We start from the raw sequence: 12,500 nt of genomic DNA on the forward strand, positions 1-12,500 counted from the left end.
AACCTTTTGCAATAGTTGTTGTCACTATATATCTACGGTTTCCCTTTTCTTTTTCCTTTTCGTGCTTCATTTACATGTATAGCGTAACTGAGATTTCTCTAAAGAATGTAGAATCAGCATGAGTAATCAACTCCTATTCTTGTTTGAACAGTGACCCTAAATTTAATTTACTTCCCTAAGTAATCGGCTATTACTGCATGGCAAGTAAGGAAATTCTTAAATAATTTAAGAGAAAATTTTCTTTCACTGTTTTGCTATTTTGGAGCGCTATTCCCATACAAATATAAAATAAGCTGCTGCAAATTCTTAAGAAATGCCAGTCACATTTACATATAACAAAATGCCAACAGCATCTGGTGTTCCCAGGCGGTCACCCATCCAAGTACTGACCAGACCCAACATTGCTTAACTTCGCTGATCAGACGAGAAACGGTGCTTTCAACGTGGTATGATCGTTGGCGTAAAACTGAACAAATAAATTTAGACCACTGTATAACTAGTTTCTTTTTGTAGCTTGCTTTTTATGTAAATTTCTAGAACACCGACGAAAAATCTGTTTGGTTCCATTTTAATCACGATACAAATAATTAAGATACTATTATAAATAAGATTAAGATAACTATGTGATTGTTAATTAAAATCGTCAATTAAGATAAGTAAGATTAAGATCGTTTATCAAGGTAACTAAGATTATGATCGTTAATTAAGGTAACTAAGATTATGACCGTTACTTAAGGTAACTAAGATTATGATCGTTAATTAAGATCACTATGTGATTGTTATACTCTAAATATAATTTATTGAATTCCACACTTATCAAACGAAAAGGAAGTAAATCTATTTTCTAAAAATCGGCGCCTCTTGGGATGCCTTAATGTTACGTAACTTGGATAATCGAATCTTCTTTAATACCATGATCACTAAGGCAAGTAAATCTAATTTAGGGTCATTATTCATGCGCTGATTACCCCTGCTGATTCTCTTTTCCGTAAATAAATCTCAGTTATGCTACTGCTATACGTGAAGGAAAGAAACAACGAAAAGCAAGAAAAGGAATCTATACAGATAAACAATAAGAATCAACTAATTACAGGAATGTTGATTTGGGATTGAAATCCTGTTTGCAATTGTAACGTGAACAATAATTTGGTCCGTTTTTAAAAGTATGTTGACCATCAAAGCGTGACACCTGTACCTGACACATCCATTAGCACGATGCATTAACTATTACTTTTTTTGCTCAGTCGCCTCCTAGCTGTTTTTGCACTACAGCCATTTCGCAGTGCCGCTCTTAGCCTGCTCACACTCGAGGGGAAATGAGTTCTTGAGGATGAGGAACCCATTGTTAGATGGAATATCGAGAAATGTCCGCCACGGAAAAAAGCTAAACCACTGTAGAAACAAATGTTCTTAGTTGTATGATCTTAACTGCATATAAGCAGGCCAAAATGGCCTTTTTATGCGGTTAGTAAAGTCAGTTCACCATGAGATACAGTGACCTTACCATGATTGCTATCATTCATTTCGTCGAAATATTAATGTACTAATCACCATCGTCATTGGTAGGGTAATCAACAATGATACTACATTTTGTTCAAATTATCATCAACATTATCACCAGTATCATTGATATGATGCTAATTATGATTTACATTTACATTTCAGTAGCATCATCATTACCATCATCATGACATTATCATGACAACAATATCATAAGCTAATAACAATAATAGTGATGGTGAGAATAATAATGAAAATGTTAGTAATAATCATTACAATACAAGTACATTAATAATGAAAATGTTAATAATTATAACAATACAAATATAACTAGAAAATACTGATGATAACATCAATAGTGTCAAAAATGTTTTATGAAAGCACTCAAGATTGAATATTCAATAATAATCGGTCCTTCTTTTATCGGTGGATAACTATAAAAGTCAATAAATTATCTACAAGGTTAACAAGCACAAACACAAGCATACAACACAACACAAGATCCAGTCTCCGCGCTAGATAAGGCATATGTAGAAAATTATATATGAAAATCTTCATAAAGAAAAATTGCACAACAGGAAATTGCATAGTACGGTAGTGACAGATAGAAAGCTCGAAAAATTGTCTACATTGATGCACAATGATCTACTAGTCTTCCCTATCTGTAACTGATTGTCATAATTATCATTATGATCACTATTATCGTAATTAATCAAACTGGCCATGATCACTTGTATTGAGTATTTTCATATTTATTTAATCTAATTAATAGTTCACAAATAAGCGACATTTTTGTTAGGATTATTACCATTTTTTAATTTAAATTATCATCCATAATATCAGCAGTACCATTGATATGGTTATCATTATGATCTACATTCATCATTATAGTAGCATCATGATTACCATTATAATGAAAATAAGGATAATGTTGATAGCAGCAATAGCCATATACTACTACTACTCCTACAAATAATAATGGTGATGATAATGATAAATAACTAATAAAATTATGATACAAATAAAAACAAATAATACTGACAATACCAACAAAAATACCAACATCATTACAGTACAAAATAACACGAAAGCACTTAAGATTCAAGATTCAGTGATAATCACCATTTCTGCTTACCTGTATCGGTTACCTCTTCCTAGTTCTAGTGATTGTACTGTTGCAGGTGTACACAGATTTATAACAATTTACAATATAATTTTACTCAAATTCTTATACATTACTTGTACACCCTACATTCGTTACAAAGATGAAAGGCTAGAAAATTAGTGAAAGGCAAGTGTATGAAGGTAGTGACAATTGAGTTAGAATTGCCTATACTCCCGATTATGATGATCGATGCAGATATCACTCAGATCAGCAGATCTGAGTGATGTCACTGGATTGTCATTATAATGAAGTATGATGCGAAAACAAAATATACATTATAAATGTATGAAAAATCTGTGAGCACTGACATAAATCAATCTAATGTTACTTTATGAAACGCCAACGATCATACCACGTTGAAAGCACCGCTTCTCGTCCGATCAGCGAAGTTAAGCAACATTGGGTCTGGTCAGTACTTGGATGGGTGACCGCCTGGGAACACCAGATGCTGTTGGCATTTTATCATATTTACTACATATGTTTTGCATTTCCATACAAGTTATAGCAGCTCTTTGTGTATTTGTATAAATAAATCAATTGAAATTCCACTTTAATCAATGGGTTATAGAGTAAAAGTTATCGGAAAGAGTGAGAAAGATAACAGAAAACGGAGAGGATTGACCTAGAGGTAACTAAAGTAAAATCAATATTTTTTCACAAATTTCTGATACTAAACAGATTTTGTTTTAGAAAGAAAAAATAATTGAAGCTGTTATAAATTTGTTAGTAGCAATCATATCCCCTATGATACCAACAAAAAGAATAAAATTATCATAATAAAGATATGTCTAAACTAAATAAATAAAATATATATAAGTTTAACTATGTTTTGCAGAAATTTTGAAGCTTTGGTTCGGTCTTCCAGTGCCGAAAATACAGTTAAAAATGACTGTGTCGTCTGTGCATGACCTTAGTAACCAGTGAGCCCAAATGAAAACTGAAATGCATATGCGCATTGCATAAATACACTAAATTCGCCAACGATAGTAAGTATTCGGACAGGTGACCGCCTGGGAACACCAAACGCTTCTTTTTTCGGTAGATAACGATGATAATCAAACAGATTATTTACTAGGTTAACAAACACAAGCATACCACACAACACTAGGTCCAGTCTTCGCGCTAGATAAAGCAGATATAAAACAAACTGTATATGGAAATATTCCAAACAAAAAATTGCACAACAGGAAATTGCATGGTAAGGTAGTGACAGATAGAAAGCTCGACACTCATACACAATAATCTACTAGTCTTCCATATCATAATTATGATCACCATTATCGTAATTACTGTTATTATTAAACTGGCCATGATCACGGGTATTAAATATTTTCATATTTATTTAACCCAATTAATAATTCAAAATTAGCGTCATTTTTCGTCGGATTACAATTACTACCATTTTTATTGAAATTATCATCCATAGAGTACATCATGATTACTACTATAATTATAATAATGATAATGTTTATAGCAGCAATAACCATATGCTAACATGATGATGATGATAATAATGATAATAATAATAATAATAATAATAATAATAATAATAATAATAATAATAATAATGGTCATGATAATGATAAATATCTAACAACATGATACAAATAAAAACAACTACAATACCAACAAAAATAACAACACACAAAAAAAAAAAAAAAAACATCCTTCCAACTTATAGTGACGGTACACTGTGTATTATCTGTACACCTTACATTCGTTACAGAGCTGAACGGCTAGAAAATTAGTAAAAGGCAAATGTATGAAAGTGGTGACAGCTGAGTTAGAATTGCCTACAGTCCCGATAGTGGTCGGTTGCTATTGTTGCATTGATTGTGGAGATCTCATTGATATGATATAATGTCACAGTAATAAAGTTTGATGGGAAAAAAAATGTATGAAAAACGGTGGGCACTGACAAAAAAAAAAAAAAAGGTTATTATCAATATTACTATCATATCAAATTAGGCGTCTGTAAATGCCAAATATTTTTCTACTCTGATACATGGATACATTTCCATGACAAAATTTTAAAAGACCGATTCTTTGTATTACAATATGTATGTTTGTATATATTGTCGCGAAATAGCAATGAAAGGGATTACCCTTTAAAATACCAATAATGTTGCCCAATAACCTTGCATATATCTTAAAAGAATGGTAAAAAAGTTTTGGTGATGCCAGTACAAAGACGTCAAATAAAAATAGTAAAATAAGATTCTTTTTCTGTAGCCCTTTAGAGACGGTTAGACACTTTGATAATCGTTGGGTCACAGAGTCATTTAGTTGTTAAGTGGTTTCCAGTTCTACCCATTAAAAGAACTGGTGGTGGCAGTAATAACTGAATCGTAACAGATGTGATAATAATTCTATTTTTACAGATTAATCTACATTTTGATTACGACAGTAGGACAATTAATATGTACCACTCTATTATATAGAAGAAATTGTATGGGAATTGGAATTCATAATTAAAAATAATTATTTCCCTGTTCAGAATAATTTTGACGAAATAAAATCCCTAAAGTGAAGAAGGAAAATATGCGCACAATTAGGCTAATATGGCCAAATTTAGCTACTACTGAAGTTACTTATAGAAGTAAATGTAATATAACATTATATTTCCTAAAATATTTTACTGACACCTACACCCTTATAAATGTCAAATTCCTTTTACTACCCATTCTATGATATTATATACAATGGGATATTTTATGTTTTAAACACATTGAATTTATTGTGTATTATGAAATGTAATAAGGGGGATAGCGCGAACGCAGTCCCCCGCTAACAAAAATTACACACTCGAGTTAACCACATTTGGGTTAATCGCAGGGGTCAGCGCCACCGGAGTGCAATGGTGAGCCTCGCCCTGGGAAAACCGCCTTCGTGATCACGGTATCTCCTGTGCCAGGTAAGTATGCTTTCCCAACCCATGCGCCGACCCACGCTTGCTCACACTGAGAACCTCACGTGCTCCACACAATTTTATGCTAGTAGCAACTTGGCTTTTCGTTTAATCAGAGGAATCTGTATGGATTTAGGTCCAAACTATATTGTACTCTTAAGTATTGCGTTAATTAATAGTTTATTTATTCGAAATTAAATCCACACACAATGGTTTCTTTGCCTCTTGATAATTACAAATTATTATATCTCTAAAATTATGTGTGGATTTAATTTCAAATAAGTTCAATTTGGCTTCAACGCATTACGTAAAAATGAAATATAACTAGCAGTATAATATTAATTTAAAAGTATAACAAATTTAATTTTCGAGATTTATGTACCCCTTCGATTTATGTTTTTATTGTTGACACTCTTTACTTGCATATTGAGAAATTTATAAATTCTAAAAATTTCTACATGGTAACAGGTACACGTAATATTGTTCTCCTTTTTAGAACAAATTTAGAATTAAGAAAACCATACTTTCTCTACGCACCACCTAAATCCTCGTTTGTTCACATGCATGTCGTATATGCGTTGATACGTATGCGTGCGTTTGCACATATCTAAGACTAAAAATTCAGATGGTTTACAGAGCACCTGGATAATTCAGTGCACATCAACCAGAAACGTAGTTACATTACAATAATCACAGGCAAACTTTAATCTTGTTTAGAGGATATTTAATGATTGAGTTCTCTTGCACTTTATTTTAAAGAAAACGTATAACCTTCATTAGCGTACACTTAGATAAAGGCAGTCGATTGTTTTAATATATCACAATTTATACACAATGTATAACTTATATCATAAAGAATAAATAATGTGATACGATACTAACGTGATTATATATAATTACATTAGCGTTATCTTTCTTTATCGAAAGTGCTAACAAGAGGTCGTTTGTGACATTTTGCAAGTAAAGGTTTGACCAGTAAGTCCTCAGAAACGTTACCTAGGACATACTTTCACCCATTTTTCGGTATCGCTTCTCGGCCTTTTGGCTAAGATCAAAGTGTAGTATCTGTTCTTATCAGCTTAATATCTGATACGATCCCCATGTGGGATCTACGATATTAAACTGATTTTTGGAAAATGGCGAAGTGCTAGGGGCTTGCTCCACCTTTGCCGCGGATCGGCCCGGTATTGCAGTACCTCCGGGATTGGTCCACTCCCTCCGGGGAGGATATTGATAAATAGTTAAATAAACTTTAGACCATTTTGCTAGCTTGACAGTAGCCCATTCTTAACAGCTGGCAAGATCATTTTCCAGATAATGGTTACACTACGGATTTGCTCAATCGTTACCGGAGATCGGGTCGGTAATGCAGTTTAACAGAATATAAACGCGTTGGGAAGTAGCATCACGCTACTCTAAAACGTGAAATTTCTGACAACTGGCGACTTATATCGCCACAGACTTCTGCGTGCATATCAAGTAAAATATGGAGTAATGCAGTACATTATCTTATATCCCCTTGTCGACAGGTACGATGGCTAGACACGTGCTATGCCCACTGTTAGTACTTGTTTGTTTTTACACATAGATGGCTATACTTGTACTAAGTCACCAATGAGCCAGTTACGAGTACTGCCCGTCTCGCCCGTTCACCCTTTTCTTTGATTTACGAAATATTTTACGTTATCTTATTTTGCTGTTACTAATATTGAAAAAACATTATAATAATTATAATTTTTATAATAAAAACACCATCGATATAGCACTAGTAAAAAATACGTTTTTCCCGCCAATTTAAATCCGGTACGGTCACAAGGTCTACTAATTGACTCCTTTGTGGCTAAGAACTAGCAGAGCCATCTATGGGCAGATATTTCACAAAATATAGATAATAGGCACAGCATTTTCCCCATTTTTTTTTTTTTTTTTTATTCATTTTCCCCGGCGGCATTGGGATATAGATATGTACATACCCTCCATGGCAATGACTCGAATATAACTTCACTGGTGATACCCAGAGAAACTAGTAGACTGTAAGTTCCACTAAATAATTATATGATTAATAGTTTGCATGGGTTTACAATCCTGTTAGTATCATGTACTAAGTCATTTTACATCTCATTTATGTATTACTATCCAATACGATAATGACATTGCCCATTAATTCTACCGGGCCAAATATTTACAGGAAGTAAGAGGGGGAGGGGTACAGAATTTAGAGGAGGTATCGACACATTGCAGTAGTAATATAATATTCATAATAATAAAAGCTGTTGCATGAATGACATCAATCGTAGACAAAGAGGTAATGGTAATACTATGTAATAGTTTTGCTAGTAGTAAGTACCAGTACCTATATTTATGAACACATTTGTTTATTAATTAAAATTTAGCGTAAACTAAAAACCATAAAAATTACACTATTTACAAAAAGTGAAAATCATTTCCTTACACTTTCTCTTCAAGGTTTCTCTTATTATCAGAACATCCGAAGACGTAAGCTCTCAGTTTTATAATTACGTAGTTTTTTTTTTTTTTTTTCTCCTTGTCAGGAGTTTACAAAAGTTCAAGAATACTTCTTGTGGATTGACATTCAACCACTCAGCCTGTGTGATCCTCCTCTGAACATCGGTAAACCGAGTCAGAACAGTCATCAAATTTCAAGCACAACACTTGAAAGTCGCTTCCCGCTCAGAGGATTACACTAACAGTCCTCATCGTGATTGAACATATTCCGAGAATCTCGGCGAGAAACCCGGCAATCGCACTATAGAAGTGATCCTATAAAGTATGATCATGCTTTTCCAAAACCAAGTTCACTCACAGACTACTTTTTACTGAGGACTTCGTTTTACTATACCGGATTTTCACGCGTTCATAGGTTGCTATATGTATGATGTAATATGTGGATATAGTGTGACCATTTAAAAATATTTGCCTTTTCTGCACCTATTTGGTAAAATACTGTACAACAATATATAGTGTGTGCGGAGCAGAAGTATACTAAAGATGCTAAAAGATTATCTTATTAAAGAGTGAGGCATAAGAAGATCTGAAGAACCCCACCTTGGCGGAGGTGGTATATTACAAAATAATTTACGAAAATAAATAAGAGCCACAAGACTGTTTTCTTCTAGTGGGTTGATTTACCAGCTAAATCCATTTCTTACCAGGGAAGCATATTTCTTCACTGAAATTTCCAATGAAATTTTAGGTGCATATATATTAGATACTGGTAAATTATCTTATTTTTGAATCCAACGATTCATGAATCATGTTGACTGATCATGATAATGAATATCATTATTCATATGCGACCTTTCAATGCCAAGTGTTATGTACCAATTACGTTAAAGCTGCCTGACAATTATATTTAGTTAATTTGAACATCCCGACCACACATTTGCTTTTAGGTGTGCTAATCCTTGTAAGATAAAACACCTAATATCTATTTCACGATAAGCCTTTCTTGCTCTTATATTTATCGCTCTAGTATTCCTCAGTCTACCTTTGTTGGTAACTGTGTGAACTTTGAGATTTAACTCTGGTTTCCCTTCAAAACGCATAAATCTTTCGCCTTTTACTAAAGATTTCCGTGGAGGGGAACAACTCAATGAGTCTTACTCAATTTTTTCTATAGCCCACTTCTGTGGGTTCATCTAAATTATATGTTAAGACTTTATACTTTTAAGATTTGTATATGGTTCAAATGGATTCAATTTTCTATTAAAATTGTTAGACTCATTCCATTTGAGCGAGACCCTAAAAATTCATGCCCTTTCATTCTCATCTAAAGCCCACACCTTGAGGTTTAAGGAAGTTTTAAAATTATATTTGAGTAAAATTATATTTGAGTGAAAATATCATATTCTTGAACAATGAGTTACACCTCAAATTGTCATATTGACTCGGGAGAAAAGAATCGACATTTTCATTTATATCAACTGTCCGTTAATTCACATGTGATGTTCCAAACTAAATAACTCAATGTCACTGTGTTTTGTAGGTTTCTAATTATTTTTCAAGGGATTACCCTTAACTATATCAAAGATAACGTACAAGAACATCAACAATGGATTAAAAAATAGACATTTAAACAAAGAAATTTATACATATATTAATATGTACATCTAAATTAATATGCAAAATTTAGCAACTACTGATCAACTACATTTACATAAATGCAAAACTAAAGTTTTCTTAAATATAAGTGGTAGTTATATTGATAAAAAAAAGCAACTGGTCATCTATTGATCAGAAACTGGATAGCTAATATCGGATTACAGATCTATACATATGGTATATTACAAAATAATTTACGAGAATAAATAAGAGCCACAAGACTGTTTTCTTCTAGTGGGTTGATTTACCATCTAAATCCACTGGGATATATCAAACCATAAGCATGTAAGAAATGCTGCGCCACTTAATCTTTGTCTCGGCAACATTTAAGTCATTTTATTGTAAAATACTTTAGCATAACGATAGGGGGATAGCGCGAACGCAGTCCCCCGCTAACAAAAATTGCACACTCGAGTTAACCACATTTGGGTTAATCGCAGGGGTCAGCGCCACCGGAGTGCAATGGTGAGCCTCGCCCTGGGAAAACCGCCTTCGTGATCACGGTATCTCCTGTGCCAGGTAAGTATGCTTTCCTTTGTCGCCCGCCGACCCACGATCGCTCACACTGACCAGTCCCCGCGCTTTGAAATACTTCTTATAAAACTATCCACTCAGATTTAACGTTTGCTATGACACTCCGAGTGAAAGCCAATGAAGATCAGATTTCAAAATCATGTATAGGGAAATATCACGAGCAATTCAAAGTGGAACTTTTCTATAACAAATATTCATCAAAAAATTTAGGTGCACTAGTTTATTCGAGTATGGCTTTGTCGACCTACGCTCTAAACCCAATCACCACATAATCATAATTTTACATACAGATGGAACCGCATATGCGCAGCCAAAAGGGAGTCTAGCAGTATGCCCTAGTGCCCGATTTCAAGGAATGGGCAGGAAAATGTGTTCTTTCTAATACTGTTTACATCGGTTATGTACCAATTACCTTAAAGCTGCCAGACAATTATTTTTAGTTAATTTGAACATCATGACCACATATTTGCTTTTAGGTGTGCTAATCCTTATAAGATAAAACACCTAATATCTATTTCACGATAAGCCTTTCTTGCTCTTATATTTATCACTCAAGCATTCCTCAGTCTACCTTTGTTGGTCACTGGGTGAAGGTTCCTATTAAACTCTGGTTTCCCTTCAAAACGCATAAATCTTTCGCCTTTTACTAAAGATTTCCGTGGAGGGGAACAACTCAATGAGTCTTACTCAATTTTTTCTATAGCCCACTTCTCTGGGTTCATTAAAATGAAATGTTAAGACTATATACTTTTAAGATTTGTATATGGTTCAAATGGATTCAATTTTCTATTAAAATTGTTAGACTCATTCCATTTGAGCGAGACCCTAAATATTCATGCCCTTTCATTCTCATCTAAAGCCCACACCTTGAGGTTTAAGGAAGTGTTAAAATTATATTTCTGAGTGAAAATATCATATTCTTGAACAATGAGTTACGCCTCAAATTGTCATACTGACTTAATTCACATGTGATGTTCAAAACTAAATAACTCAATGTTACTGTGCTTTGTAGGTTTCTAATTTTAAGTTATTTTTCAAGGGATTACCCTAAACTATATCTAAGATAACGTACAAGAACATCAACAATGGATTAAAAAATAGACATTTAAACAAAGAGAAATTTATACATATATTAATATGTACACCTAAATTAATATGCAAAATTTAGCAACTACTGATCAACTACATTTATATAAATGCAAAACTAAACTTTTCTTAAATATAAGTGGTAGTTATATTGATGAAAAAAGCAACTGGTCATCTATTGTTCAGAAACTGGATAGCTAATATCGGATTACAGATCTTTACATATGGTATATTACAAAATAATTTACGAGAATAAATAAGAGCCACAAGACAGTTTTCTACTAGTGGGTTGATTTACCATCTAAATCCACTGGGATATATCAAACCATAAGCATTTAAGAAATGCTGCGCCACTTAATAATCTTTGTCTCGGGATTTTCTCGTAAAATACTTTAGCATAACGATAGGGGGATAGCGCGAACGCAGTCCCCCGCTAACAAAAATTGCACACTCGAGTTAACCACATTTGGGTTAATCGCAGGGGTCAGCGCCACCGGAGTGCAATGGTGAGCCTCGCCCTGGGAAAACCGCCTTCGTGATCACGGTATCTCCTGTGCCAGGTAAGTATGCTTTCCTTTGTCGCCCGCCGACCCACGATCGCTCACACTGACCAGTCCCCGCGCTTTGAAATACTTCTTATAAAACTATCCACTCAGATTTAACGTTTGCTATGACACTCCGAGTGAAAGCCAATGAAGATCAGATTTCAAAATCATATATAGGGAAATATCACGAGCAATTCAAAGTGGAACTTTTCTATAACAAATATTCATCAAAAAAAATTTGAGGTGCACTAGTTTATTCGAGTATGGCTTTGTCGACCTACGCTCTAAACCCAATCACCACATAATCATAATTTTACATACAGATGGAACCGCATATACGCAGCCAAAAGGGAGTCTAGCAGTATGCCCTAGTGCCCGATTTCAAGGAATGGGCAGGAAAATGTGTTCTTTCTAATACTGTTTACATCGGTACTGTTATTCTCATTGATATTATGATTATTATATTGTTATTAAAATCTTGGTAACATTAAAGGCAATTAAATAATACAAAAGGGACTTTCCAAAAAATCAAGGAAATGGGTAAACAGATGAGATAAGTAGGACTAATAACTGACTCCTTGGTGACTAAGCACTAGTAAAGGCATCTCTCATTATGTAAACAGCAATTGTTGCAAACAGC

The 12,500-nt window shown here is 33.8% G+C and overlaps 9 non-coding genes across 9 annotated transcripts; 4 read left to right on the forward strand and 5 right to left on the reverse strand.

Annotated features, from left to right (window-relative positions):
• Positions 1-341: 341 nt before the first annotated feature.
• Positions 342-460, reverse strand: LOC125030188. The gene has a single exon (XR_007115375.1). It is a non-coding gene; the product is annotated as a 5S ribosomal RNA (ribosomal RNA).
• A 2,543-nt stretch (positions 461-3,003) lies between these two features.
• LOC125030134 lies at positions 3,004-3,122 on the forward strand. Its single transcript, XR_007115326.1, has one exon. It is a non-coding gene; the product is annotated as a 5S ribosomal RNA (ribosomal RNA).
• A 2,302-nt stretch (positions 3,123-5,424) lies between these two features.
• Positions 5,425-5,587, reverse strand: LOC125030052. Its single transcript, XR_007115254.1, has one exon. It is a non-coding gene; the product is annotated as a U1 spliceosomal RNA (small nuclear RNA).
• Positions 5,588-6,598: 1,011 nt separating this feature from the next.
• Positions 6,599-6,791, forward strand: LOC125030097. Its single transcript, XR_007115294.1, has one exon. It is a non-coding gene; the product is annotated as a U2 spliceosomal RNA (small nuclear RNA).
• A 1,378-nt stretch (positions 6,792-8,169) lies between these two features.
• LOC125030132 lies at positions 8,170-8,371 on the reverse strand. Its single transcript, XR_007115324.1, has one exon. It is a non-coding gene; the product is annotated as a small nucleolar RNA U3 (small nucleolar RNA).
• Positions 8,372-9,112: 741 nt separating this feature from the next.
• LOC125030149 lies at positions 9,113-9,230 on the forward strand. The gene has a single exon (XR_007115338.1). It is a non-coding gene; the product is annotated as a U5 spliceosomal RNA (small nuclear RNA).
• An 829-nt stretch (positions 9,231-10,059) lies between these two features.
• On the reverse strand, positions 10,060-10,222 carry LOC125030066. The gene has a single exon (XR_007115267.1). It is a non-coding gene; the product is annotated as a U1 spliceosomal RNA (small nuclear RNA).
• Positions 10,223-10,831: 609 nt separating this feature from the next.
• On the forward strand, positions 10,832-10,949 carry LOC125030153. Its single transcript, XR_007115342.1, has one exon. It is a non-coding gene; the product is annotated as a U5 spliceosomal RNA (small nuclear RNA).
• Positions 10,950-11,720: 771 nt separating this feature from the next.
• On the reverse strand, positions 11,721-11,883 carry LOC125030067. Its single transcript, XR_007115268.1, has one exon. It is a non-coding gene; the product is annotated as a U1 spliceosomal RNA (small nuclear RNA).
• Between the last annotated feature and the right edge of the window lie 617 nt (positions 11,884-12,500).

Source organism: Penaeus chinensis, chromosome 10 (assembly GCF_019202785.1).
Source record: "Penaeus chinensis breed Huanghai No. 1 chromosome 10, ASM1920278v2, whole genome shotgun sequence".
In the NCBI taxonomy this organism is placed as follows: domain Eukaryota; kingdom Metazoa; phylum Arthropoda; class Malacostraca; order Decapoda; family Penaeidae; genus Penaeus; species Penaeus chinensis.